The sequence below is a fragment of the Gobio gobio genome (genome assembly GCF_949357685.1).
Source record: "Gobio gobio genome assembly, chromosome: 3".
Taxonomy (NCBI): domain Eukaryota; kingdom Metazoa; phylum Chordata; class Actinopteri; order Cypriniformes; family Gobionidae; genus Gobio; species Gobio gobio.
Window position 1 is genome coordinate 64,992,709 of NC_137099.1, and position 6,289 is coordinate 64,998,997.

Genomic DNA, 6,289 nt, shown 5'->3' on the forward strand with positions numbered 1-6,289 from the left:
CTTATGAGGGCAAAAAAAAAAAAGCAAAATAATCGTTCTTTAATCATAATCGAGGTCAAATGTTCAATAAATCAAGGTTTTTATTTTTGGTCAAATCGTTACAGCCCTAATGTTTTCCCTAAACTCCTTACATTTAAATTGTACCTTCACCCTCTAGTGGAAGATTTGAGTAATGCTGATCAATTTACTTTGTAAAGGTTTGAATCAGATCAAATAATAACTCAACGGGGAATTGAATTACAATGAAAGAGACTTATTACATATAAATAATTCAGAGTTAATGTTTACCACCTTAATGTATTCGTATACCGATATGTAAGAACTTAAAAGGGTCTCTGTTAAAGGGAAACAGGTCTATTTAGCTCAAATTAATGAATTAATGAATTCATAGGGAATTTTGAGAGAGTCTATTTTACGGCCGAGCAAATGACTCATCCAGCTTTCATTTGAACAGGCCGTAACTATCAACTCTGCAGCGGATATTAATATCCAAACAATAGTTAAACACTATTTAACAGCCAGGTAACATAGATCGGCAGTTCAAGACATTAAATTCGTAAGCACATAACACAAGAACAGTTATCTTTGAATACATACAGAACTTTATTGATTACTCTTAACACATAAAACTAATATCTAACATAAACACACACACTCGCAAATTCACACGCGTTGCAGAAAGGAAGAAAGTGAGGAAATAATGAGTTTTAAGAGAGAGAAATGATGAAATCCCAAGCAATATATGCATTTATGACACATGACCATCGATCATTAATTTAACCTCCTATCGTTTCTTAGGCGGGGTTATTAAATTTGATTGCAATGCACCAGTTCAGTTAGAATCTGGAGATATTATTTGCATTTGTGTCTCGTGTCGTCTTTGAGTGGGGATTCCCTTTTCCTGGCTAGAGAGGGGTTTTCCCGGGTCTTTGATTCGCTGAAGGACTGGTCGTGTCTTTTGATCGATGTCTTGGGAAGCCAATCACGTGGCATGTTGGCGGCTGGATGGAAGCCTCCTGGGCGTTGTTTGAAGTTGAAGCGCGCTGTTGGAGCTTCGTTGAGAAACTTTGCGGCGAAACTTAACAGAACACGAGACTTAGCGGAAATAAAATAAACTTTGAGTAAGAGAAAGGAAAGTGAGAGGAGAGTATTCAGATGGCCCGAATGAAATCCTTGTTCAACCCATTTTCTCTGATCTTGGTCTGCCACGATCGTCTGATCGTCTCCTTTGGCGGCTCCTGGAACTGCACTGCAAACAGCTCTCTACTGTTCAGAACTCTTCGTTCTCTACTCAGCTGCTGGAACTCTTTGTTCGTGTTCTGAGATTAAAACTCAAATATTTGCCCATCCCCTGGATGATTTCTGGCCAATCAGGGTTCAGGGGTGACTGTGTTTCCACCCCTCCTATAAAATTAGGTTATCTATGCTAATTTAGTTTTCTGCTCTTAAGCAGAGAGTAATTTTAGACCTAATTTCTTACTATAAGGACATGATCCATTCTACAATGATTTCATTCAGCTCATATGTTGGATTATACTCATACGAACAAAACGATATCAAACACGGTGCCTTTTCATCCACTCATTCAATAGTTACATAATTGCATGAATTGGGAGTGATATACATGCAAAATAGTCACGTGTATCAGTTGTAGACACACTAACAAGCTATGTCGAAGGCTATTTGAATGCAAGTCCAATAATCAATGATATGATGCAGTTCATATGCAACACAGTTTCTGTGAGTTTCTAGTAGGGTTTTAGCTGTGTCACCCGGAGTTAATTTACCGGTCTTTGAGAAGACAGAGATCTGGTTTGTTTCTTTGTCTTGTGATCACACCGAGTCTTTTGTTCTCTTTCTCTAAGTTTTGGTAGAAGTTCTTAGGCAATCAAGTAATTATTATATAAAAGTAGTAGCTCCGGGCAGAATTTAGCCTACTTCTCTCTGGTGAAAGATGGTTGATTTCCTGATGAGTGAGTCATTGAGTCGATTTGTTCTGATGGCTAATTCATTCAAGAATGAGGCAGTCATTTATGAATAGGTCATTGAATCTTTGATACAAATGATTCATTCAAAGCGCTGAATCATTCATTAACATTGATTTCTCCTCGAGAGACTGCGCGAGCGTCAACAGCGCAACATTTTTACCGTCAGTTCATTATACATTAGGGTATATATTATTATCCACTATCGTTCACTACTTACACTAAATTAATGCAGAATCATTCTTGCATTTTGTTGATTCCCTAGTTTTTTGTTATTGATGTTTTAATCTGTCTAGTAAAATTCTCTTTCACTTGCCCCTTCAAAAATCCACTTGTCCCACAAACATTGTTCTTTAACTTGTAAGAATCCATATTTAAGTGCTGTCAAGTTATTAACGAAATCAATATAAGAAATAATAACTCTTAAAATATAATCAAAAAATATATATTTTTATTCATTGATGTCCTGTGTCACAGACCGCTAATCTGAGTCCAGAGATATAGTCCTACCGCAGCTCATATGTGAACACATCACACGTGGCTGTGTTGATGGCTGATTTAGTTCAGGGACGGTTAAACAGAACTAAATTAATATTATTATTACTGGTAAAGTTACCGCGTGCCGGACATTTTCTCACCGCTTCCCAACTCCCAACATGCACACGCACGCGACGCACACACATCTGTGCAACTGTCATTGTACTGTAGCCTACGTCAGTGTTGCATTATTATCTAGTCCCATCTCAACAACAGTTTAATACAACCCCAAATCAGAAAAAGTTGGGACAGTATGGAAAACGCAAAAAAAAAAAAAAAAGGGATTTCTAAATTTACTTTGACTTGTATTTCATTGCAGACAATATGAACACAAAATATTTCATGTTTTGTCTGGTCAACTTCATGTCATTTGTAAATATGCATCCTTTTCTGTTATTCAGACCTGCAACACATTTAAAAAAAAGTTGGGACAGGAGCAATTTAGGGCTAGTAATGAGGTAAAATGGTTAAATAATGATGTGATTTGAAACAGGTGATGTCAACAGGTGATTGTGATTATGATTTGATACAAAAGCAGCATCCAAGAAAGGTCTAATCCTTTAGGAGCAAAGATGGGCCGAGGATCGCCAGTTTGCCAACAAATACGTGAGAAAATTATTGAAATGTTTAAAAACAATGTTCCTCAAAGAAAGATAGGAAGAGATTTGGATATTTCACATTCAACAGTGCATAACATAATTAAAAGATTCAAGGAATCTGGAGGAATTTCAGTGCGTAAAGGACAAGGGCGCAAGCCTAAGCTGAACAACCGTGATCTCCTATCCCTCAGGCGGCACTGCATCAAGAATCGTCATTCATCTATAAGCGATATCACCACATGGGCTCAGGACTACTTTGGCAAACCTTTGTCAAGTACCACAATACGTAGTTACATCCACAAATGCCAGTTAAAACTGTACTGTGCCAAAAGGAAGCCCTATGTTAACAGTGTCCAGAAGCGCCGTCGACTTCTCTGGGCTCGGAGGCATCTGGGATGGACCATCACACAGTGGAAACGTGTACTGTGGTCAGATGAATCAGTATTTGAGGTATTTTTTGGGAGGAATGGACGCCGTGTGCTCCGGTCCAAAGAAGAAAAGGATCATCCAGACTGTTACCAGCAACAAGTCCAAAAGCCAGGGTATGTCATGGTATGGGGTTGTGTCAGTGCCCTTGGCAAAGGTAACTTGCACTTCTGTGAAGGCACCATTAATGCTGAAAAGTACATAGAGATTTTGGAGCATAATATGCTGCCTTCAAGAAGACATCTTTTCCAGGGACGTCCATGCATATTTCAACAAGACAATGCAAAACCACATTCTGCACACATTACAAAGTCCTGGCTGCGGAGGAAGAGGGTCCGGGTACTTGACTGGCCTGCCTGCAGTCCCGACCTGTCTCCAATAGAGAATGTGTGGCGCATTTTGAAGCGCAAAATGCGACAATGAAGACCCCGTACTGTTGCCCACCTTAAGACTTGTTTGCAGGAAGAATGGGACAAAATTACACCTGAAACACTTCATCACTTGGTGTCTTCAGTCCCTTAACGTCTTTTAAGTGTTGTGAAAAGGAATGGCAACATTACAAAGTGGTAAATGCTTTACTGTCCCAACTTTTTTTTAAATGTGTTGCAGGTCTGATTGACAGGAAAGGATGCATATTTACAAATGACATGAAGTTGACTAGACAAAACATGACATATTTTGTGTTCATATTGTCTGCAATGAAATACAAGTCAAAGTAAATTTAGAAATCACTTCTTTCTTTTTTTTTTCGTTTTCCATACTGTCCCAACTTTTTCTGATTTGGGGTTGTACTCGCACATCCAAACGTAGTCAGAGAAGGGCCTCGTCTTCTTTCCGATCGCATGAACGTAGTCGCATCCTCTCAAACTGCCCACTGAATCACTCGATTCTCATTGGCTACCTGCCAGTGTGGCCAGATTGATAGTGTTACCCGCCAATTGCAAAATCCACCCGCTTTTGGTGCGTGGTCGGGTGTTAATTTCAGGCCCTGTAGCTGATGCTCAGTCTCATCCTCTTCTTCAAAGTCACTGTCAGACTCTGAATTTTCAGAAATCAATGTCCAATGTCCGCCACCCCTGCTCTACATCATAAAAAGCTTCACTCTCTTCCAAAATCAATTGCAAGGCCCTCTGAGCAGCAAATCTTTTGGCCATCTTGATCAGTTGAGATAAGGAACCACACTGGCAAAGCTATATTTATTGTGTCCCGCCCCCCATTTTTTATGGGGGGCGGGGGTTGAGTCAATTTCAAATATCTTGAGTAAGCTGTTATGGAAAATGTAATCAACAAAGGATATTAATAATTATATTCATAAATCAAAGAATATTATATACATAAGATATTTTTTTGCTATTGCGGGTCGGTGGGACCAGCAAAGTGACCTTAGGGGTTACTGTCCACCTAAATGTGGGATGAAAGACATATGAGTGCGTGTGTTAATTTACAGCGGGAGGGCTGTGTGTGACCTTGTTTGAAAACAACTATAAGAGCTGCACCTTTGTTATGACTTGCAGGCAATGCTCTGCAGAAATTCAGATGGCTGTACGACTGTTGACTCTTCTTTTGCAAAAGAATAAACCATTTTATTAAATTATTAAGATTTGCCTAATTCTAACTAATTCTGTATGATTTATAAGCTTGTTTCCTCATGGGGACCTCAATTTATGTCCCCATATTGACACGAATCCCCATGAGTCAGTGTGCATTTACTTAAGTTCTGCCAGTGAACGACGCCTTGTGGTGCCATACCAGAGAGGCATGAAATTGCTCTCACGGACCTTTTCCTAGACCGTTCCCACCTGGTGGAATGACCTGCCTGACTCAATTCGAGTGGCCGAGTCTGTAGCCATTTTCAAAAAACATATAAAGACACATCTCTTTCAGCAGCACCTGACCAATCAAGAATAGCACTTATCATTCTATTCATTTTCTGTCTGTCTAATTTATTAAAAAAAAAAAAAATGTAATAATAATAATAATAATCGGTTCTGTGCTAGATTAATTGAGACTTGTTACAGCACTTGTATATTGTTGCCCTTGACTGTTCTAGTTGCTTCTATTGCTCTCATTTGTAAGTCGCTTTGGATAAAAGCGTCTGCTAAATGACTAAATGTAAATGTAAATGTGCATTCAGGTTGAAGTTCCCACCGGGATAGAAAAACATGAAGACACACACACACACACACACACACACACACACACACACACACACACTAACAGCAGGCCCATATTATGTGAAGGTACAGGACAGAGTGAAAGTACACAGGACCTACAATTTCCACACTTGTATTAGTCCAGGGTCCAGTGGACCCGAACATCCTGTGTGTAATATAAATGTGTAGGGGGGTGTGTACAGTGTGTGGTCATTGAAAATGTGTTCTGATATATGCGTACTTCACATAAAATGAGCCAAGGCCAATGAGTCTGAGTTTGAAAAAATAATGAATCGTATAATTTTTCTTATGATAAAAAACGAAAACAGGTCCCACAGACCCGAACACCATACAAGGGTTAAGCTTGTTTCTATATTAGTTAGTAGAAGTAGCTGAAGTGTTAATGTACTACTACTCATTAGTCCTGCATTACTTACTGCATAGTTATCTACTAATGATGGACCATTATTCTAAAGTGTTACCGATTAATCTACAAGATAAACTTGTCAGTTGAATGCTATGAAGTTTCATGGAAAGTGAACTGAGAGATATTGTATAGTAATGGTCATTGCTCAGAGGTGTTCATTCC